Genomic DNA, 24,057 nt, shown 5'->3' with positions numbered 1-24,057 from the left:
ACGCCTGATGATACTTTCAAAGAACGCACACCTTGACATGATTTTGAAAGAGTTCAAAATAGATCAGCAAAGGAGTTCTTGGCTGTGTTACAAGGTGTGAGTATTGAGTAAGACTCAAGACCTGACCACAGTAGAAGAGAGAGAAAGGACGAAGGTCGTCCCCTATGCTTTAGACGTAGGCTCTACAGTATGCTATGCTGTGTACCGCACATGAAGTGTGCCTTGCCATGAGTTGGTTAAGGGGTACAATAGTGATCCGGGAATGGATCACATGACAGCGGTCGAACTTATCCTTAGTATCTAGGGGACTAAGGAATTTTCTCGATTATGGAGGTGAAAAGGAGTTCGTCGTAAAGGGTTACGTCGATGCGAACTTTTACACTAATCCGGATGACTCTGAGTAGTAAACCGGATTCGTATAGTAGAGCAGTTATTTGAAATGGCTCCAAGTAGCGCGTGGTAGCATCCACAAGATGACATAGATATTCGTAAAGCACACATGGATCTGAAAGGTTCAGACCCGTTGACTAATAACCTCTCTCACAAGCATAACATGATCAAACCAGAACTCACTGAGTGTTAATCACATGGTGATGTGAACTAGATTGTTGACTCTAGTAAACTCTTTGGATGTTGGTCACATGGTGATGTGACCTGTGAGTGTTAATCACATGGTGATGTGAACTATATTATTGACTCTAGTGCAAGTGGGAGACTGTTGGAAATATGCCCTAGAGGCAATAATAAATTAGTTATTATTATATTTCCTTGTTCATGATAATTGTTTATTATCCATGCTAGAATTGTATTGATAGGAAACTCAGATACGTGTGTGGATACATAGACAACACCATGTCCCTAGTAAGCCTCTAGTTGACTAGCTCGTTGATCAATAGATGGTTACGGTTTCCTGACCATGGACATTGGATGTCGTTGATAACGGGATCACATCATTAGGAGAATGATGTGATGGACAAGACCCAATCCTAAGCCTAGCACAAGATCGTGTAGTTCGTTTGCTAAGAGCTTTTCTAATGTCAAGTATCATTTCCTTAGACCATGAGATTGTGCAACTCCCGGATACCGTAGGAATGCTTTGGGTGTACCAAATGTCACAACATAACTGGGTGGCTATAAAGGTGCACTACAGGTATCTCCGAAAGTGTCTGTTGGGTTGGCACGAATCGAGACTGGGATTTGTCACTCCATGTAAACGGAGAGGTATCTTTGGGCCCACTCGGTAGGACATCATCATAATGTGCACAATGTGACCAAGGAGTTGATCACGGGATGATGTGTTATGGAAAGAGTAAAGAGACTTGCCGGTAACGAGATTGAACAAGGTATCGGGATACCGACGATCGAATCTCGGGCAAGTAACATACCGATTGACAAAGGGAATTGTATACGGGATTGATTGAATCCTTGACATCATGGTTCATCCGATGAGATCATCGTGGAACATGTGGGAGCCAACATGGGTATCCAGATCCCGCTGTTGGTTATTGGCCGGAGAACGTCTCGGTCATGTCTGCATGGTTCCCGAACCCGTAGGGTCTACACACTTAAGGTTCGATGACGCTAGGGTTATAGGGAATAGATATACGTGGTTACCGAATGTTGTTCGGAGTCCCGGATGAGATCCCGGAAGTCACGAGGAGTTCCGGAATGGTCCGGAGGTAAAGATTTATATTTGGGAAGTCCCGTTTTGGCCACCGGAAGAGTTTCGGGCGTCACCGGTAATGTACCGGGACCACCGGAGGGTTCCGGGGGTCCACCGGGAGGGGCCACCAGCCCCGGAGGGCCCTATGGGCTGTATGTGGAGAGGGACCAGCCCCTTAGTGGGCTGGGCGCCTTCCCTCCCAGGGCCCATGCGCCTGGGGGTTTGGGGGAACCCTAAGGGGAGGCGCCCCCCTTGCCTTGGGGGGCAAGGCAACCCCCCTGGCCGCCGCCCCCTCCTCAGATTGGATCTGAGGGGGCTGGCCCCCCTCTCCCTTGCCCCTATATATATGTGGGGGTTGGAGGGCAGCACAACCCAAGTTCTGGCGCAGCCCTCCCCCTCTTCCATGTCCTCCTCCTCTCCCGCGGTGCTTGGCGAAGCCCTGCAAGATTGCCACGCTCCTCCATCACCACCACGCCGTCGTGCTGCTGCTGGACGGAGTCTTCCCCAACCTCTCCCTCTCTCCTTGCTGGATCAAGGCGTGGGAGATGTTACCGGGCTGCACGTGTGTTGAACGCGGAGGCGCCGTGGTTCGACGCTTAGATCGGAATCAACCGCGATCTGAATCGCTACGAGTACGACTCCTTCATCCGCGTTCTTGCAACGCTTCCGCTTAGCGATCTACAAGGGTATGTAGATGCACTCCCCTTCCCCTCGTTGCTAGATTACTCCATAGATTGATCTTGGTGATGCGTAGAAAATTTTGAATTTCTGCTACGTTTCCCAACAAAGATTTCCTGATGAAGTTTGGAATGCAAGACTGCAAAGGGTACACGACGCCAATGCCAACCAAAGACCAATTGGCCCCGACGACAGTGGTAAAGAGTTTGATCAAAAGGTATACCGCTCCATGAATGGTTCTTTACTGTACTTATGTGCATCTAGGCCTGATATAATGCTTAGCGTTTGCATGTGTGCCCGATTCCAAGCGGCACCAAAGGAATTGCATCACCTAGCAGTAAAGCGAATTCTTCGATATTTGGCTCACACCCCAACACTAGGATTATGGTATCCAAAGGTGTCAGAGTTTGATCTAGTTGGATTCTCAGATGCTGATTATGTTGGTGACAAGGTGGATCGCAAGTCCACATTAGGCACATGTCACTTTCTTGGACGATCTCTTGTCTATTGGTCTTCAAAGAAGCAGAACTGTGTATCACTCTCCACTGTTGAATCTGAATACAGTGCTGCTGGAGCTTGCTGCGCTTAGCTTCTCTGGATGAAGCAAACTCTCAAGGACTATGGCATCAACATGAAGCATGTGCCACTCTAGTGCGATAATGAAAGCGTCATCAAGATTGCTCACAATCCTGTTCAGCACTCAAAGACAAAGCGCATTCAAATCCATCATCGTTTTCTCAGGGATCATGTGTTGAAGGAAGACATTGATATCATTCACGTCAACACTGAATAGCAATTGTCAGATATCTTCACAAAGCCCTTGGATGAGAAAAGGTTTTGCAAGCTGCGGTGTGAGCTAAATATCTTAGAATCCTCAAATGTCATGTGAATGGACACACATCCTAACGCTTATGCATGTTAATGACTTAGATGTGCAACACACGAAGTAACGTATATCTTCAATTCATGAAGACTTACCCTCTAAGTGTGAATACATTAATGTGGAATTTGACTTTGGAGCGCCACGATAATTGTGCGCCATGTTTGGGTCTAATATTTCCTATACTGTGGGTAATGCCACCACCACACTTTCTTGAAGTTTTTCATTTGGCGTCTTGGGTGCATTATTTGCTTTGTCTTCAACATTGGTTTGACTTCAAAGTTTATCTTCGCAATGTTGATTTGGTGTGTGTGTGTGTGTGTGTGTGTGTGTGTGTGTGTGTGTTTGTGTGTGTGTGTGTGTGTGTGTGTTCTGTCCTCTACAACATTCACTTATAGCTATGTCTTCATATTTGCCATTTTCTGAACTAAGTGAATGTGATCGGACCCTAACCTGTTCTATGCTTATTCCTCAAATTCTCTCTGTCTCTTCATATGCATTCTATTGACACGTGTCGAATATCTTCACCGTGTCCTTGTCAGCTGAAGATACAGAGACACACACACATTTAAAACTTTTTTTAATGCCTTAGCTCTTTTGCTTGAACACCGGAGAAGCCGAAACTTAAAATGAATAATTGTATCGCAATAAATATGATCCAATCATATTCATGCTCAACGCAAACACCAAATAACATTTATTTAGGTCCAACACTAATCCTAAAGGTAGAGGGAGTGCGCGATGGTGATCTTATCAACCTTGGAATCACTTCCAACATACATCGTCACCTCGCCCTTAACTAGTCTCTGTTCATTTTGCAACTCCTGTTTTGAGTTACTAATCTTAGCAACTGAACCGGTATCAAATACCCTGGGGTTACTATGAACACTAGTAAAGTACACATCAATAACATGTATATCAAATATACCTTTGTTCATTTTGCCATCCTTCTTATCCACCATGTATTTGGGGTAGTTCCGCTTCCAGTGACCATTCCCTTTGCAGTAGAAGCACTTAGTTTTAGGCTTAGGTCTAGCTTTGCGATTCTTGATGGGAGTGGCAACTTGCTTGTCATTCTTCTTGACGTTCCCTTTTCTTTGCCCTTTATCTTGAAACTAGTGGTCTTGTCAACCATCAACACTTGATGCTCTTTCTAGATTTCTACCTTCACCGATTTCAGCATCGCGAAGAGCTCGGGAATCTTTTCCGCTATCCCTTGCACATTATAGTTCATCACGAAGTTCTAGTAGCTTGGTGATAGTGACTAGAGAACTCTGTCACTATCTTATCTGGAAGATTAACTCCCACTTGATTCAACTGATTGTAGTACCCAGACATTCTGAGCACATGCTCACTAGTTGACCTATTATCCTCCATCTTGTAGGCAAAGTACTTGTCAGAGGTCTCATACCTCTCGACATGGGCATGAGTCTGAAATACCAATTTCAACTCTTGGAACATCTCATATGCTCTGTGGTGTTCAAAACGTTTTTGAAGTCCTGGTTCTAAGCTGTAAAGCATGGCACACTAAACTATCAAGTAGTCATCATATCGAGCTTGCCAAACGCTCATAACGTTTGAATCTGCTCCTGCAATAGGCTGTCACCTAGCGGTGCATCAAGGACATAATTCTTCTGTGCAGCAATGAGGATAATCCTAAGATCACGGACCCAGTCCGCATCATAGCTACTATCATCTTTCAACTTAGTTTTCTCTAGGAACATATCAAAAACATAGGGGAACTACAATGCGAGCTATTGATCTACAAAACATATATACAAATACTATCAGGACTAAGTTCATGATAAATTAAGTTCAATTAATCAAATTACTTAAGAACTCCCACTTAGATAGACATCCCTCAAGTCATCTAAATGATACGTGATCCAAATCAACTAAACCATGTTCGATCATCACGTCAGATGGAGTAGTCATCAATGGTGAACATCTCTATGTTGATCATATCTACTATATGATCCACGTTCGACCTTTCGGTGTAGCGACCCGACCTCAGACGGTCAAGTCTCTGTGCTTAAGTGTCATCCCTGGATCGGTATGCTGACACACACAGTACTCGAGGATTTATAACAGAGGTAAATCACATGTATAAAATAACGTAAATACTATTACCTCAATCCAAATAGCGGAAGTAACAACAAGGTTGTGGATTCCCATCAACACCAACGACAAAGTTGAGCGTAGAAATCGTAACCCTAACGTATCACTTACTCGTCGTAAGATTCCTGCAACATGAGACGTTGCAGCCATGTAGGTCAGTACATTGAATGTACTGGCGAATTCACACCATACGATAATGATGAACAATAGCTATCACTACATGCATATATGGCTGGTGGAGGCTCTAGGTTTAGTTTTTGCATAAAGCTAATTTTTCCCTACCTCAAAGGAATAAATTTTATTTAACTACACAGTTGTTTGAAAATATTGAGAAGGTATATCCCCAACTCAATCCCAAAATAATAATCCTTAACCCAATCAAATTAATTAAATAGAGTGTTGAGATCAACATGATAATCCAAGAACCAGATACTCAAGATGTCCATAACCGCGGACACGCCTAATCATGATTAGTTTGTACACTCTGCAGAGGTTTGCGCACTTTTCCCCACAAGACTCGATCTCCTCCGTTGGATTTCTCGCACTACATGATGTTTGAGAAACGGATGACCGAGACACAGTCTTTCAGAAACATTAAGTCTTTACTCTGGGTGGACAGTTACACCTACTTTCCCATACATCTGCTAGCCCACCACTAAAAGAGGTCATGCAACATATTCAACTATACTAGAGCCCATAATAGCTTGTGGCTGCACACGTAAGTTTCTAGCATGAATAATCTTATGATCCCTTTGAGCCTGGGTGGCATTCCATAGGGTGATCACACGGGTACTCCGGGATTCCCTTGGGCAAGCACTGGGTTCTCCAGGTGCCCAGACAACCATTGGGTGCTCCAGGGTGCCTCAACCAATCCACCCAGATGTGTATTTAAGTAGCCACCTTAAGTTAACCATTAATTAACAACTCTCACATCTGTCATGGATACACTCAACCAATCCACGTCTACAAGCATAGCATAGCAGTATAAGCATAACGTATAATTAACTCCCAAGGGTTTGATAGAAAGGACAATAGGTTCTACCTCATCAACTACTTCCCAAATACCCACATGTTATCAAGTCCCACTCATGCAATGTGTGAGGGTTGAAACTAATGCGTAAAAACTGGGTAATAAAGAGATATGATCAAAGTGTGAACTTGCCTTGTACTGTTGATGAAGATGATTCACACTCATAACTCCTCATAGTTCTACTCGTCACACTCCGGTCAATCTATCATAAGCAAGCAATAGTAACCACACATAAGCAATCATGCAAAAGAATTGAAGAAAAGATATCAGAAAACCTCGAAAACAAGTAATTAACTCTTACAACAGAAAACAATTTCTAACAGTACCAAAATTAGGTGGATTTGGTCTTATCAGAAAGTGTAGGTCAAGAGCTTTGATTTGCAAAAAGAATCAACCAAATCGGAGTTACGAAACTCAAGTTATGAACAAAAAAAGTTTGAATATGAATCTGAACAAATTTCAAAATTTGAAAGTTGCTAAAAGTTTATTTGATAGATTCACTAGATAGGTGGAATCATGACGAAAATATTGGCGTTGGTTTCGTCTAATTTGGATGAACGAGTAAAAAGTTATGGCTATTTGAAAAATCTAAGCTACGTGAATATATATAAAAAAATACGAAGAAAGATACCTTTATAAGGTAGAGAAAAGACGACTTCAGAGAGAGGAGACGACTTCCAGAATTCCCGCCGGAGAGGAGAAATATATTTTTCTTTGATGAATCTAGTCAAACCAAAATATTAATTTAACCCGAATCGGATGATTTTTTGGAGGCTCTATGGGTCTATATTTATTGATGGAAAAGAGGTTTAGGTGTCAAAGGCTAGCCAGTGTGGGACGTAGACGAACAAATAATACGAAGGGAGTCGCATTAAAAAGCACCACGGGCCGGCCGCGCACACGTTGCAGTTTTTTTCAGCCAAAGGAAAAAAAGGAAAAAAACTGAGAAGGAAATTGCTGGGTGGGCCTGGCCCATGTAGGAGAGAAAAAAGAAAAGATGAGGCGCCCACTGCAACTATGTTGCGCATGTGAGAGACAGTTAGTTCCAGGCGCATGCGCAGTTTTTTTGTTTTTTAAATAGAAACAGAAAAGGGAAAACTGAATAAAGAAAATTAAAAGTAAAATTTTACATAGGCATATTATATATCAGAATTTTCAAAAAAATATTTTCTACAACATGAACATTTTTCTAGCGTCACATAAATTCCACAGAAATTCAAATAAGTCAAACAGTTCTACTGGTGCAATAAAACCTCATAAAGTCATTTTAAAAATACCAAAATAATTTCAAATTTATTTCTCTCCAATTTTCTACTGTAGGGAATCATTTTACCCTAATTTCCATGAATTTTATTTTTGGAGAAAAATAATTTGAATAAAAACTAAATAACTCCAAACTGAAAAATAATTTCAAAGGGACTTTAAATTTGATTCTTTTAACTTCCAACTCATATTTCATATAATTTGAAGAAGTCATTTTATCTTCTCTCATGAAAATCATTGAGTTGCATAAAGTTTCTGAATTTGAAATATTTCCAAATGAAATTCAAATATTTTCAAAAACCCTTTTCATTTATTTAAATGGAAGAAGTCATGTCATCTTCTCTCTAGGGTTTTGTATTTGAAAAGAATTTTAATTCACGAAGATCATAAATGCAAAATGAAAGTTTGGGAAAGTCCTTTTATTCCCTCTCATTTAGCTTTCAAAAAGTTTCGAATTTCACTCAATTTCACACAAGCAACCACACGACAATCAAACAAATAATCAAAACTATTTATTTATTATAACATTCCAAAATTTAGAATTTTGGGATGTTACAAACCTACCACCCTTAAAATGAATCTCGCCCTCTAGTTTTGGAGAGGCTAGAAAGAAATAGGTTAGGTTCGGGGGTCTTCTCAAAATCCATCGATTGTCTCCGGGGTCTCGGGTGCTACCATCCTTAGAAGCATTGTTACGGTTCTATCAAAACTCATATACTCCATCCTTATTCTTGACAGCGTCAGTCTTCTCAGATTCTCAAAAAAAATCCTTCTCTGGGCTCTTTCGGTAGTGGCATAGCCCTTTTTCCTCAATTCTATTGTCTTTTTATCTGGGACTGGGTCTTCTTAGCTGACGGGTCTGGCGCCAATACTAAACAACTATCGATATCTCATGGAGGTCAACAATTTATGGTTTCTCCTGCAGGAAATGGGTCTGGGCTTCATTCTCACCGTATATCCTACGATTGGCAACAACTGCCTTGTACAAGGGAAAAATTGTCATACCATTCTAAGGTTTAAACAAGGTTTTGATCGTCGCCGCTCTACTATGGGTAAGTTACTCAGATTTACCATCCCATATAGCAGAGGCGAATAATAAGAGTAAGTTGGCATGGTGATCAATCCATCCCGCACCCAAATCATTACCTTGTATATGGTTTAGCGAATCTCGCATTCCAACACTCGGTCATCCTCACAAGCATTGCAGAATTTCTCTTGTCGTCGAACTAAGTTCGGATAATCCATTGATTCTGCAAGCTAGACAAACAATCTATCGTTTCTTCACAACTCTCAGGTTTTGCGTTACTCCTATAGGATTGTCTGTCGATAAAGGCATAACTTCTTCCAGGGTTTTTCCTTCAGCAAGAGTGTGCTTGCTTCTTGGCAGGTCCTGGGGCCTGTGGGTTATGGCCCATCTCATCACTTGTAAACCTTGAACTCATCATCGGGGGCAACTGATCATTATTCCCACATCCAGCTTCCTAGCATTCTTAAATCCATCCAATTGTACTGTCTCCCTTCCTTCTATTTGTACCAAACTAAGATGTGATTACTCAACTTATTATGGAGTTACAATTGCTCCATATTACCAACATTATACCTCCTTTATATCCAATAGTACTTCATCCCTTCATATTCTTGGGGTATCCCACATATCGAGACAAAACTCGTACTTACTTTGTCCGAAGTCCACTCCGTGGAATATCATTATCTTTTCCAGGGGTCAAGTGTCCTCACAGGGTACTACCACCCTTGAAATGAACAAATTCATTCTTAGAGCATATTTCTCATATCCTTGAAAATGGTCAAAATCTTCCTTCATAGAGTCACTACTCATAAAATCCAAATCAGTACCAACGATGCTAACTTTATTGATTCTCAAATTATTACAATCTCTGGCACTTCCATTACATGCCTCAACTCAACACCTCAATATAAAAGAATTGTTCCCACTACTACTACTACATTTCTTTTGTTGCAAACTCAACTATTTAGCGCAAGCCTCCTTCTCATTGGGACAATCTCTGGCAAAGTGTCCTGCTCCATTACAACGAAAACATATTACTTCTGACAAGTCTCGAGGTTTCCTTATGACTACATAGCCTCCTTGGGTCCTCGGCTTCCTTTTTGGGCAACTACTGAAGTAGTGCCCTGACTCCTTGCACCTGTAGCAGGTGATATGACTCAGGTCCTTCCTGGAATCCAATCTATTTCTCTTCCTAGAGTTTACCGTTCCAATCAGGGTTTCTATTTCCTGTGGGTCATACTCTACTTCCTTAGTTGGGAATTCTACTAGATTCCCCCTTCAGACAATTCTGTGAGATGTGTCCTTCTTCTCCACATGAATAGCATGGCTTGGTGCAGGGTTTAATTGGGTCTTCTTTGGGTGTGTCCGCCACTTGTTCTTTCATCACGGGTTCATCTAAAATTTCCATGAGGGCTCCTTTCATTGCTTCTTTCTTCTGCCGGTCCATTCTTCATGAAATGCTTTTTCGTCAAACACGGGTTCCTGTAGGTCCATCTTAAAATTCTTGATGTAATACTCCAGATCCTGGCGATACACCAGCTAAGGTTAAAACTGCATCCTATGCTGACAGATGCTCCATCAGCCTTCTACCATCCAATCCTTCCATGCATATGCATTCTTAACTCAGCACGGTGATAATAGCATAAGCGAGCGATAACATCATGGATAGCCATATTTCTGCCCTTGTCATTACCATGAGCTATCATTCCATAGTTGATATCTCCTGCCTTAGGGTTTTCTTGATAAAACTTTGAGTTTTGCGCTCCATGCTCTGGTCTTTCTCCAACACACCTTGATCTCGGGTATTGACAGCTTCAATAGTCTGACTAATTCCATAAGGGTAGCCTTCCTAGGTCATACCAATCTGGAAATAAAAAGGAGCCTTCAAATTCTCGTAGTCTTCGAAGTCTTCAATCGCTGTAGTTTCCATTATAATAATGCACGGTAAAATCCTCTTCATTCCGAAGTAGTCTTAGTTGTCCGATATCTTGTAGTTCTTGGAGTGGTCTCATCGGTCGAATCTTCATGTGGTCAAAAGGGGAAAGGGGTATATGGTCTCACTAAAGGGAATATTTGAATACGCTCAGAAGAGAAGAGAGGTAAAAAGATCTTTTTGAAAAGAAAGTTGTAGAGAAAAATCTTTTCTATGGGCTTGCTAGTTTCTAGGGGTCACGTCCTACAGTCAACATGTGCTCTGATACCATCTTGTAGCGACCCGACATCAGACGGTCAAGTCTCTGTGCTTAAGTGTCATCCCTGGATCGGTATGCTGACACACACAGTACTCGAGGATTTGTAACAGAGGTAAATCACATGTATAAAATAACGTAAATACTGTTACCTCAATCCAAATAGCGGAAGTAACAACAAGGTTGTGGATTCCCATCAACACCAACGGCAAAGTTGAGTGTAGAAATCATAACCCTAACGTATCACTTACTCATCGTAAGGTTCCTGCAACATGAGACGTTGCAGCCATGTAGGTCAGTACATTCGTAAGATTCCTGTACTGACCTACATGGCTGCAACGTCTCATGTTGCAGGAATCTTACAACGAGTAGGTGATACGTTAGGGTTACGATTTCTACACTCAACTTTGCCGTTGGTGTTGATGGGAATCCACAACCTTGTTGTTACTTCCGCTATTTGGATTGAGGTAATAGTATTTACGTTATTTTATACATGTGATTTACCTCTGTTATAAATCCTAGAGTACTGTGTGTGTCAGCATACCGATCCAGGGATGACACTTAAGCACAGAGACTTGACCGTCTGAGGTCGGGTCGCTACATTCGGTCTCCAGTGTTCCGAGGCCATGTCTGTGCATGCTAGGCTCATCAAGTTTAACCCGAGTATTCCGCATGTGCAAAACTGTCTTGCACCCGTTGTATGTGAACATAGAGCCTATCGCACCCGATCATCACGTGGTGTCTCAGCACGACGAACTATCGCAACGATGCATACTCAGGGACAACACTTATACCTTGAAATTTTAGTAAGGGGTCATCTTATAATGCTACCGTCATACTAAGCAAAATAAGATGCATAAAAGATAAACATCACATGCAATCAAAATATGTGACATGATATGGCCATCATCATCATCTTGTGCCTTTAATCTCCATCTCCAAAGCACCGTCATGATCTCCATCGTCACCGGCTTGACACCCTGATCTCCATCGTAGCATCGTGGTCGTCTCGCTAACTATTGCTTCTACAACTATCGCTAGCACATAGTGATAAAGTAAAGCAATTACATGGCATTTGCATTTCATACAATAAAGCGACAACCATAAGGCTCCTGCCAGTTGCCGATAACTTTACAAAACATGATCATCTCATACAACAACGTATATCACATCATGTCTTAACCATATCACATCACAACATGCCCTGCAAAAACAAGTTATACGTCCTCTACTTTGTTGTTGCAAGTTTTACGTGGCTGCTACGGGCTTCTAGCAAGAACCATTCTTACCAACGCATCAAAACCACAATGGTGATTTATCAAGTTTGCTGTTTTAACCTTCAACAAGGACCGGCCCCAGTCAAATTCGATTCAACTAAAGTTGGAGAAACAGACACCCGCCAGCCACCTTTATGCAAAACTAGTTGCATGTCTGTCGGTGGAACCGGTCTCATGAACGTGGTCATGTAAGGTTGGTCCGGGCCGCTTCATCCAACAATACTGCCGAATCAAAATAAGACATTGGTGGTAAGCAGTATGACGATTACCGCCCAGAACTCTTTGTGTTCTACTCGTGTATATCATCTATGCATAAGCCTGGCTCTGATGCCATTGTTGGGAAACGTAGCATGCAATTTCAAAAATATTCCCACGCTCACGCAAGATCTATCTAGGAGATGCATAGCAATGAGAGGGGGAGAGTGTATCCACGTACCCTCATAGACCGAAAGCGGAAGCGTTTGACAATGTGGTTGATGTAGTCGAACTTCTTCTCGTTCTGACCGATCAAGCACCAAACGTACGGCACCTCCGAGTTCTGCACACGTTCAGCTCGATGACGTCCCTCGAACTCTTGATCCAGAAAAGTGTCGAGGGAGAGTTCCGTAAGCACGATGGCGTGGTGACAGTGATGGTGAAGTGATCCGCGCAGGGCTTCGCCTAAGCACTACGAAGATATGACCGGAGGCGTAAACTGTGGAGGGGGGCGCCGCACACGGCTAACAATTGTTGGTGTGTTTTCTAGCGGTGCCCCCCTCATATATATAGGTTTGAGGGGAGGAGAGGCACCCAAGGGGGCGCCCCAAGTAGGAGGAATCCTACTTGGGCGCCTCCCAATTCGGCCTCCCCCCTTACCATATCCACCGGAGGGGGAAGGAAAGAGGAGGGAGGAGGGAAGGAAGGGGGAGGCCGAATCCCTCCCCTTCCTTCTCCCTTCTCCCCTTTACTTTCCCTCAGGTGCGGCCCATATGGGGGGGCGCAGCAGCCCCTGCTGGCTGCTGCGTTTCCCCTCTTGGCCCATTAGGCCCATATAGTTTGCCGGGGGATGCCCGGAACCCCTTCCGGTGACCCGATACGTACCTGGTACCTTCGGACACTTCCGGTGTCCGAATACTATTGTCCTATATATCAATCTTTACCTCTCGACCATTTCGAGACTCCTCGTCATGTCCGTGATCTCACCCGGGACTCTGAACAACATTCGATCACCAAATCACATAACTCATATAATATAAAATCATCATCGAACGTTAAGCGTGCGGACCCTACGGGTTCGAGAACTATGTAGACATGACCGAGACACCTCTCCGGTCAATATCCAATAGCGGAATCTGGATGCTCATATAGGTTCCTACATATTCTACAAAGATCTTTATCAGTCGAACCGAAATGACAACATACATTATTCCCTTTGTTATCGGTATGTTACTTGCCCGAGATTCGATGGTTGGTATCTGCATACCTAGTTCAATCTCGTTACCGGCAAATCTCTTTACTCGTTCCGTAATACATCATCCCGCAACTAACTCATTAGTCACATTGCTTGCAAGGCTTATTATGATGTGCATTACCGGGAGGGCCCAGAGATACCTCTCCGATACTCGGAGTGTCAAATCCTAATCTCGATCTATGCCAACCGAACAAACACCTTCGGAGATACCTTTAGAGCATCTTTATAATCACCCAGTTACGTTGTGACGTTTGATAGCACACAAGACATTCCTCGGGTATCCGGGAGTTGCATAATCTCATATTCAAAGGAATATGTATATGACAGGAAGAAAGCTATAGCAATAAAACTGAACGATCAATATGCTAAGCTAACGGATGGGTCATGTCCATCACATCGTTCTCCTAATGATGTGATCCCGTTCATCAAATGGCAACACATGTCTATGGTTAGGAAACTTAACCATCTTTGATTAACAAGCTAGTCTAGTAGAGGCTTACTAGGGACACGGTGTTTTGTCTATGTATCCACACATGTATCAAGTTTCCGGTTAATACAATTCTAGCATGAATAATAAACATTTATCATGATATAAGGAAATATAAAATAACAACTTTATTATTGCCTCTAGGGGCATATTTCCTTCAGATCTTGCCCTTGGATCTGTGGTAGAAGGTGTACCCAATTGTTTCCTTAGGGTATCCTATGAAGACACACTTCTCCGATTTGAGTTCGAGCTTATCAGGCTGAAGCCTTTTGACTTAAGTGTTGCAACCCCAAACGTTAAGAAACAATAGCTTTGGTTTCTTGCCAAACCACAGTTCATCTGGTGTCGTCTCAACGGATTTAGACGGTGCCCTATTTAACGTGAATGTAGCTGTCTCTAATGCATAATCCCAAAACGATAGTGGTAAATCAGTAAGAGACATCATAGATCGCACCATATCTAATAAAGTACGGTTACGACGTTCAGACACACTATTACGTTGTGGTGTTCTAGGTGGCGTGAGTTGGGAAACTATTCCACATTGTTTAAATGAAGGCCAAACTCGTAACTCAAATATTAGCCTCCACGATCAGATCGTAGAAACTTTATTTTCTTATTACGATGATTCTCCACTTCACTCTGAAATTCTTTGAACTTTTCAAATGTTTCAGACTTGTGTTTCATGAAGTAGATATACCCATATCTGCTCAAATCATCTGTGAAGGTCAGAAAATAATGATAACCGCCGCATGCCTCAACACTCATTGGACCGCATACATCGGTATGTATTATTTCCAATAAGTCATTGGCTCGCTCCATTGTTCCGGAGAACGGAGTTTTAGTCATCTTGCCCATGAGGCATGGTTCATTAGTATCAAATGATTCCAAAAGCCCATCTGCATGGAGTTTCTTCATGCGCTTTACACCAATATGACCTAAACGGCAATGCCACAAATATGTTGCACTATAATTATCAACTTTTCATCTTTTGGGATCAATATTATGAATATGTGTATCACTACAATCGAGATTCAACAAAAATAGACCACTCTTCAAGGGTGCATGACCATAAAAGATATACTCATATAAATAGAACAACTAATATTCTCTGATTAAAATGAATAACCGTCTCGCACTAAACAAGATCCAGATATAATGTCATGCTCAACGCTGGCACCAAATAACAATTATTCAGGTCTAAAACTAATCCTGAAGGTGGATGTAGAGGTAGAGTGCCGACGGCGATCACATCGACCTTGGAACCATTTCTGACGCGCATCGTCACCTCATCCTTAGCGAATCTTCGTTTAATCCGTAGCTCCTATTTCGAGTTACAAATATGAGCAACCGAACCAATATCAAATACCCAGGTGCTACTACGAGCATTAGTAAGGTACATATTAATAACACGTATATTGAATATACCTTTGTTCACTTTGCCATCCTTCTTATCCGCCAAATACTTGGGGCGTTTCCGCTTCCAGCGACCAGTCCCTTTGCAGTAGAAGCACTCAGTTTCAGGCTTGGGTCCAGCTTTGGGTTTCTTCCCGGGAGTGGCAACTTGCTTGCCATTCTTCTTGAAGTTCCCCTTCTTTCCCTTGCCCTGTTTCTTGAAACTAGTGGTCTTGTTAACCATCAACACTTGATGCTCCTTCTTGATTTCTACCTCCGCAGCTTTGAGCATTGCGAAGAGCTCGGGAATTGTCTTCTCCATCCCTTGCATATTATAGTTCATCACGAAGCCTTTGTAGCTTGGTGGCAGTGATTGAAGAACTCTGTCAATAACACTATCATCTAGAAGATTAACTCCCAGCTGAGTCAAGTGATTATGATACCCAGACATTTTGAGTATGTGTTCACTGACAGAACTATTCTCCTCCATCTTGCAGCTATAGAACTTGTTGGAGACTTCATATCTCTCAACCGGGCATTTGCTTGAAATATTAACTTCAACTCCTGGAACATCTCATATGCTCCATGACATTCAAAATGTCTTTGAAGTCCCGATTCTAAGCCGTAAAGCATGGCACACTGAACTATCGAGTAGTCATCAGATCGAGCTTGCCAGATGTTCAAAACATCAGCATCTGCTCCTGCAGCATGCCTTCCACCTAGCGGTGCATCAAGGACATAATTCTTCTGTGCAGCAATGAGGATAATCCTCAAGTTATGGACCCAGTCCATGTAGTTGCTACCATCATCTTTCAACTTAGCTTTATCTAGGAGCGCATTAAAATTCAGGGGAACGGTAGCACGGGCCAGTGATCTACAACATAGATATGCAAATACTATCAGGACTAAGTTCATGATAAATTAAGTTCAATTAATCAAATTACTTAAGAACTCCCACTTAAATAGACATCCCTCAAGTCATCTAAGTGATACGTGATCCAAATTAACTAACCCATGTCCGATCATCACGTGAGATGGGGTAGTCATCAATGGTGAACAAATCTATGTTGATCATATCCACTATATGATTCACGTTCAACCTTTCGGTCTCCAATGTTCCGAGGCCATGTCTGTACATGCTAGGCTCGTCAAGTTTAACCCAAGTATTCCGCATGTGCAAAACTATCTTGCACCCATTGTATGTGAGCGTAGAGGCTATCACACCCGATCATCACGTGGTGTCTCACCACGACGAACTATAGCAACGGTGCATACTCAGGGAGAACACTTTTACCTTGAAATTTAGTGAAGGGATCATCTTATAATGCTACCGCTGTACTAAGCAAAATAAGATGCATAAAAGATAAACATCACATGCAATCAAAATATGTGACATGGTATGGCCATCATCATCTTGTGCTTTTGATCTCCATATCCAAAGCATCGTCATTATCTCCATCGTTACCGGCTTGACACCTTGATCTCCATCATTGCGTCGTGGTCGTCTCGCCAACTATTAATTCTACAACTATCGCTAACACATAGTGATAAAGTAAAGCAATTACATGGCGTTTGCATTTCATACAATAAAGAGACAACCATAAGGCTCCTGCCGGTTGCCGATAACTTACAGAACATGATCATCTCATACAATAACATATATCACATCATGTCTTAACCATATCACATCACAACATACCCTACAAAAACAAGTTAGACGTCCTCTACTTTGTTGTTGCAAGTTTTTACGTGGCTGCTACGGGCTTCTAGCAAGAACAGTTCTTACCTATGGCAAAAACCACAACAGTGATTCGTCAAGTTTGCTGTTTTAACCTTCTTCAAGGACCGGCCGTAGTCAAATTCGATTTAACTAAAGTAGGAGAAACAGACACCCGCCAGCCACCTTTATGCAAAACTAGTTGCATGTCTGTCGGTGGAACCGGTCTCATGTAAGGTTGGTCCGGGCCGCTTCATCCCACAATACCGCCGAGTCAAAATAAGACGTTGGTGGTAAGCAGTATGACTATCAGCGCCCACAACTCTTTGTGTTCTACTCGTGCATATCATCTATGCATAGACCTGGCTCATGATGCCACTGTTGGGAATCGTTGCATGGAAAACAAAAAATTTCTACGCACACGCAATGATATTTCCATAGATATGCATAGCTACAAGGGGGAGAGTGTGTCTACGTACCCTCGTAGACCGTAAGCGGAAGCGTTTCTCAATGCGGTTGATGTAGTCGAACTTCTTCGCGCTTTAACCGATCAAGTACCGAACGCATGGCACCTCCGCGTTTTGCACACGTTCAGCTCGGTGACGTTCCTCGCCTTCTTGATCCAGCAAGACGTCGAGGTAGTAGATGAGTTCTGTCAGCACGACGGTGTGGTGACAGTGATCGTGAAGTGATCCTCGCAGGGCTTCGCCTAAGCACTACGAAAATATGACCGGGGGTGTAAATGGTGGAGGGGAGCGCCGCACACGGGTAGGAAATTGTCTGGTGTGTGCTAGGGTGCACCCCCACACATATATATAGGTGGGGGGGAGGGAGCAGCCAAGTAGGGTCCTCTCTAAGTGGTGTCCCGCTTTCCTTATTCGCCGAAGAAGAAAGGAAAGGGGGGAAGAGAGAAGGAAGAGGAGGCCGAATCCTCCCCCTTTCCTTCCCCACTTGGCCGGCTGCCATGGGGAGCGCGCCAGCCCCTTATGGGCTGGTGTGCTCCCCTCTTGTGGCCCAATAGGCCCAATACTCTCCCGGGGGTGACAGGTACCCCTCCCGATACTCCGATGACTATCCAGTTTTCTTCAAAACACTTCCGGTGTCCGAATAGCATCGTCCTATATATCAATCTTTACCTCTCGACCATTTCGATACTCCTCGTCATGTCCGTGATCTCATCCGGGACTCCGAACAACATTCGGTCACCAAATCACATAACTCATATAATACTATATCGTCATCGAACGTTAAGCGTGCGGACCCTATGGGCTCGAGAAGTATGTAGACATGACCGAGACACCTCTCCGGTCAATAACCAATAGCGGAACCTGGATGCCCATATTGGCTCCTACATATTCTACGAAGATCTTTATCGGTCGAACCGTTATGACAACATACGTAATTCCCTTTGTCCATCAGTATGTTACTTGCCCGGGATTCGATCGTCAGTATCTTCATACCATACTTCCATCTCGTTACCGGCAAGTTTCTTTACTCGTTCTGTAATACATCATCTCGTGACTAACTCCTTAGTCATTTGCTTGCAAGCTTATGATGTGTATTACCGAGAGGGCCCAAAGATACCTCTCCGATACTCGGAGTGACAAATCCTAATCTCGATCTATGGCAACCCAACAAACACCTTAGGAGATACCTGTAGAGCATATTTATAATCACCCAGTTACATTGTGACGTTTGATAGCACACAGGGCATTCCTTCGGTATCCGGGAGTTGCATAATCTCATAGTCGAAGGAATATGTATTTGACATGAAGAAAGCAATACCAATAAAACTGAACGATCATAATGCTAAGCTAACGGATGGGTCTTGTCCATCACATCATTCTCCTAATGATGTGATCCCGTTATCAAATCACAACTCATGTCCATGGTTAGGAAACCTTAACCATCTTTGATCAACGAGCTAGTCAATTAGAGGCTCCCTAGGGACACGGTGTTTTTTTATGTATTCACACATGTATTTAGGTTTCCGATCAATACAATTTTGGCATGAATAATAAACCTTTATCATGAATAAGGAAATATAAAATAACAACTTTATTATTGCCTCTAGGGCATATTTCCTTCGTTAGGTGCTTTTGATCCTCGTATCTTTATTGCCATGTGACAATCTGTAATTAGTGGTTAACTAGTGCCCATTTATTGTCAACAAATGTTTTCATTAACTCTGTTATTTTCTTGCCAGGGCATCTGGAATAGCTGCATTAGATGTGAAAAAGCTCAAAGATGCCGGTCTCTACACAGTATAGTCTGTGGCTTACACTCCAAGGAAAGATCTTTTGCGAATCAAAGGAATCAGTGAGGCCAAAGTTGACAAGATAATTGAGGCAGGCAAGTAATCATGAGACCAGAATTGTATTTTGCATGGAAATTTTATAGCACACTGTAAAATATTTACTGTCTACAAATGTTTGCAACATCCAAGCTTGTTCCACTGGGATTACAAGTGCCAGCCAACTACATGCACAGAGGCTGGAGATCATTCAAGTTACAACTGGATCAAGGGAGCTTGATAAGATTTTGGATGGTAATGTGCTATGAGCTTTATGCTTTTCCCTTTCTCAGCATAATTTGATAAATTACTTGTGATCCATTGAGTATCGGATCTGACCTACCTTCAACAGGGGGGATATTAACAGGATCTATCACAGAGTTATATGGTGAGTTCCGCTCAGGAAAGACTCAGTTGTGCCACACTTTGTGTGTTACATGTCAGGTGAGACTTCGTTTATTGGTTGTTTTTTTGCATTGACACCTGAATCTTGTTGTTAATCTCACATATGTTAAACATGATATATTTCAGCTTCCATTGGACCAAGGTGGTGGTGAAGGAAAGGCTCTCTACATTGACGCAGAGGGGACATTCAGACCTCACAGGCTCCTCCAGATAGCAGACAGGTGACACCTTTGGTCACACTAGTTACTTTGGCTCTTAGCATGAATTTTATTAATAAGCAAGTGACTACTAGATTCTATGTTGGTTTTAACATGAATTTGATTATTAAGCAAGTGAATACTGGATTCTAGGTTGGTTTTAAAATTGATTTGGTTATTAAACAAGTGACTACTGGATTCTAGGTTTGGATTGAACGGTGCTGACGTATTAGAAAATGTGGCTTATGCCAGAGCTTACAATACTGATCATCAATCCAGATTTCTGCTGGAGGCAGCTTCCATGATGATAGAGACGAGGCAAGTTCATTCTTTCAATTTGAGTGTATCTATGAACTTCAATATGATTTTCTTGAGCTAGATAGGTGACCAACAGTAACTTATTGATCATTATTTTTATTTCTCCTTGTGTGTATAAGGGACTGTATGTTGCCGACATAACTAGCCCATCTGTTGTTACTTTTATCAGATTAAAGTGTGTGTGTGTAACCTCTTTGTTGCACTATTGTGAGTTTTCATTCTATAGAAGTGTCATATGAGATTAAAGAATGTATGCAGATGTAATGTTAACATCAGACCACTGTGACTTTTCTCATATGCATTGCTTAAAAAGATCCTTCAACAACAACAAAGTTCGGGTAGGCTAGAATTGAAACCTATTATATCTCAACCAAGTCATGGTTCTGGCATGTGGATAGCCAACTCCCACGCACCCTTTTCCACGGCTAGTTCTTTGGTGATATTCCAGCCCTTCAGATCTCTCTTTACATGCTCCTCCCAAGTCAAGTTTGGTCTTCACCAACCTCTCTTAAGGCTTATTAGCATGCTTTAACTATCCAATATGCACTAGCGCTTTTGGAGGTCTTCGTTGTATAAGCCCAAACCATCTTACAGACGATGTTGGGCAAGCTTCTCTTCAATCGGTGCTACCCTAACTCTATCATATACTCCCTCCATCCGCGAATAAGTGTACATCTAGATTTTGTCTTAAGTCAAGGTTTTAAAACTTTGACCAACTTTCTAGGGAAAAGTAAAAGAATTTATGACACTAAATTAGTATCACTAGATCCGTTTTGAAATGTACTTTGATAATATACGAATTTGATGTCATATATGTTACTACTATTTTCTATAAAGTTGGTCAAAATTATAAAATTTTGACTTAGAACAAAATCTAGATGTACACTTATTCGCGGACAGAGGGAGTATATCATCATTTCAGACCCGATCCTTTCTTGCATGGCCACATATCCATCTTTACATGAGCATCACTCCTATTGGACATGTCGCCTTTTAGTTGGCCAAAATTCACCGCATACAACATCGCAGGTCGAATAGTTCTCCTACAGAACCCGCCTCTTAGGTTTTGTGGCACTCTCTTGTCACTGAGACGCCGGAAGCTTGGCGTCACTTCATCCATCCAGCTTTAATCGATGGCTCACATCTTAATCGATATCACCATCCTTCTTCAGCATTGATCCCAAATATCGAAAGGTGTCCTTTTGAGGTGACACATGACCTGCCTATCAAGGCTAACTTCTTCCTCGTGCCTAGTAGTACTAGAACAACACCTCATGCACTCGATTCTAGTTCTACTAAGCCTAAAACCTTTGATTCCAAAGTCTGAATCCACATCTCTAACTTTCTATTAACCCTCGTCCGACTATCGTAGACTAGCACCACATCATCTGAAAAGAGCATACACCATGGGACCTCTCCTTGTGGCACCTGCTATTTATTGAATTCTGCTTACACAGCAAGTTTGTTTGCTGCACTGTTTTATAGACTAATAGGCAATGTCTATTATATGTATCCTTTTATATGTATTTACAGACTACTAGTAAGTAGTACTAACTAATTCCTGATATTTGGAAATGACATGTGCAGGTTTGCTCTTATGATTGTTGACAGTGCCACGGGTCTATACAGAACTGATTTCTCAGGTAGAGGGGAACTATCAGCGAGGCAAATGCATATGGCCAAGTTTCCGAGGAGTCTTCAAAAATTAACAGACGAGGTGAGGAGCTCTTTGTTTCTATCTCAGCTGTCCTCAAACTAATAAATACACTGCTAAGTTGTTATCTACAGTAGTGCGGCTTTCTTGAAAAATTACCCTGTTGCTTACATGAGTTGATTAAACCCGATTTAATTGCTTGGTGTAGTTGGGAATTGTTGTGGTTATCACGAATCAGGTAGTGGCACAAGTGGATGGGTCTGCCATGTTTGCGGGGCCACATGTGAAGCCTATCGGTGGGAACATCATGGCGCATGCTTCCACAACCAGGCTTGCTCTTCGCAAGGGAAGAGGCGAAGAGCGAATCTGTAAAGTAATCAACTCCCCTTGCCTAGCTGAAGCCGAACCAAGGTTCCAGTTATCATCCGAAGGCGTTTCAGATGCCAAGGACTGATTGATACCATCTCTGTCTCTGCTCCAGCTCCCTCACATTTGCAAATCTGCTCATCTCCATTCTGTTTTGATGGCTTGGTGGATGCACATTTTTGTTGTGAGCTTGCAGAGTGTCGCTATTGTACAAAACAAGGTTGTCTCTCGTGTGTTGCATGTGATGTAATGTGTAACTCATCATCTTTCAAATATATTGAATGGATGTTGCTTCTTTCTTTTTTTCGAAAACTAGCAAGCTTTATTTATTTGAAATAACCATTACAGCGTTTATGAGAGGACTGGTAAAATTTCATTTAAAGGCTCCTCAAACCAATCAAAAGTCAAAGAAAATCTAGCCAACCTAGCCAAGCTCATGAGCAACTATATGTGCTTTTCTATTACAATGCTTGAACGTAGAAATAGGAAAATCACAAGCAAAATGAAACAGTCATAAAAAAACTTCCGTCGCCGCACCCGCCGATCATCATCCATCCAAGAAGACCTTGTGGCGGCCGTGCCATGACCTGAGAAGGCATGAGCTAACACACGAGCAGCTCAGCCCGGTGTGCAAGGAGATCGTCCCTGGGGATGGCGGGACGGTGTGTTTGGTGTCTCACGGAGGGCCACTTCAAGAAGGTCTGCACTAGCGACATTGTTTGCATCCGTTGTGGGCTGGCGGTTCATGGATCCAAGGAGTGTAAGCGACCTCGGTAGCCTGTCGTCTGAGGATGAACTTGTGTATACCCCCTAGTCGAAAGTTGATTCTTGAACGTCAACGGCTCTCGTCTAGTCCATAAATGTGAAGTGTCATACACTTGACATTTGCACATCACCGCTAGAGAATCACACCACAACATATTATCAAACCTCAACCATTACACAATTTCATAGTACTAGCAATGACATTATTTCTCTTATGTCCTCGAGAACATGGTGGTTTGCTCACAAAACATAATAATGAACATAATAAGTGGGATATGAATATATAAATATTCTGAAAGTATACACCATTCACCAGTAACACACACATCATCAACTACTACACATCAATTAACACTAGAAAATGACCACGGTAACCCACTCATCTATATCAGTTATTCATAGATGGAACGGAGGTGGAGATGGAGATGACGGTTGATGTCTACTACACAACCTTCTTCTTGTAGACGTTGTTGGGCCTCCAAGTGCAGAGGTTTGTAGGACAGTAGCAAATTTCCCTCAAGTGGATGACCTAAGGTTTATCAATCCGTGGGAGGCGTAGGATGAAGATGGTCTCTCTCAAACAACCCTGCAACCAAATAACAAAGAGTCTCTTGTGTCCCCAACACACCCAATACAATGGTAAATTGTATAGGTGCACTAGTTCGGCGAAGAGATGGTGATACAAGTGCAATATGGATGGTAGATATAGGTTTTTGTAATCTGAAAATATAAAAAAAGCAAGGTAACTAATGATAAAAGTGAGCGAAATCGGTATTGCAATGCGTTCAAACAAGGCCTAGGGTTCATACTTTCACTAGTGCAAGTTCTCTCAACAATAATAACATAATTGGATCATATAAATATCCCTCAACATGCAACAAAGGGTCA

At 42.3% G+C, this 24,057-nt stretch overlaps 1 pseudogene; it reads left to right on the top strand.

Moving 5' to 3' along the window:
- Positions 1–22,492, top strand: part of LOC123096829 (DNA repair protein RAD51 homolog A-like) — a 52,808-nt pseudogene extending 30,316 nt beyond the window's left edge.
- The last annotated feature ends 1,565 nt before the right edge of the window (positions 22,493–24,057 follow it).

The sequence above is a fragment of the Triticum aestivum genome, chromosome 4D (assembly GCF_018294505.1).
Source record: "Triticum aestivum cultivar Chinese Spring chromosome 4D, IWGSC CS RefSeq v2.1, whole genome shotgun sequence".
Classification (NCBI taxonomy): Eukaryota; Viridiplantae; Streptophyta; class Magnoliopsida; order Poales; family Poaceae; genus Triticum; species Triticum aestivum.
Note: the sequence above shows the minus strand (reverse complement) of the source record. Positions and strands in the feature narration are given on the sequence as shown.